The following is a 1144-nucleotide window of genomic DNA, read 5'->3' as shown; positions in this document are numbered from 1 at the left end:
TCCACCAGTGTATGAATGTGAGAGTGAATGAATAGTGGTATTGTAAAGTGCTTTGGGTGCCTTGAAAAGCGCTATATAAATCCAATCCATTATTATTATTATTAATTTACCGGTCTGTGATGGACCGATTTGAAAAACAGGAGGAGCCCAGGAATTATTAGAAAAATATAGTTTCCATTTATTTAACCCCCAAAAATTATATTTACAAGACTAAGAAATGTTGAGCTCATAAAAGGGTTAGGGGTTGGGTGAAAACAGGCCAACAGCAATCGGAGGCCTGACGGGCACTGTCCATCAATGGGGGCCGAGGGTTCTTGCCGGGAGGTGGAGTCCCTGCCCCGGTGTAGGGTTAGGGGAAAACAGATTTGGGAGTCCGGTCCCCAAAGGGGGCCGGGCTCCAATGCACAGACCACACCTGCTCTCATCTCAGATGCTCAGGAGCCCCACAGCACAACCCAAATGGTGCTCAAGGTGAGTTTGTGTGGAAGGTTTAAGGCGGTGGGGACCCCACTGAGGTTAAGTTTAGGGCCGAAATTGTCTTTTATGTGGGGCCCACTAAGGTTAGGGTGTGGGAAAGAGCAGGCCCGGCTATGCCGGAACCTGAGTGCACGGGCCATCACTGGGACTGGTGTTGGTGCCCCCTGTTCAAAAAATTACCCTAAGCGGGTGTAGTGCACTGTGGTGGGCCAATCGCGACGTTTCGGCTTCTCTTAGCCTTCTTCAGGCTGGCCCACCCGCTTTTGTGTTCTGTTTTGCCACTCTGGGCCTTTTATACTTTTCTTTTTCCTTTCTGTTTTTCTTAACTTTTTCTGTTTCTTAGTTTTTTTCTTATTCTCAGTTTTTTCTGCTTTAGCTCTCCCTTTTTCAAACTTTTTCTTTTGTTCTTTGTTCTTTGTTTTTCTTTATCCTTCTTTTTGTATTTCTGTTTGTTCTTTGTTCTTTCTGTTGTTCTTTATTCTTTCTGTTTTTCTTTATCCTTCTCTTTGTATTTCTGTTGTTCTTTATTCTCTCTGTTGTTCTTTATTCTTTCTCTTTATTTCTCTGGTGTTCTTTTCTTTATTCCTTCTCATATTTCTTTAAATGGCACCCCCTTCTCTTTAGACATCCCGTCCTATGTTCTGTATTTTTCTTTTATGGCACCCCC

Source organism: Pundamilia nyererei, unplaced genomic scaffold, assembly GCF_000239375.1.
Source record: "Pundamilia nyererei isolate P.nyererei 1_Seehausen unplaced genomic scaffold, PunNye1.0 scaffold00506, whole genome shotgun sequence".
NCBI lineage: Eukaryota > Metazoa > Chordata > Actinopteri > Cichliformes > Cichlidae > Pundamilia > Pundamilia nyererei.
The sequence above is the reverse complement of the archived record's forward strand: the minus strand, read 5'-3'. Positions refer to the sequence as shown.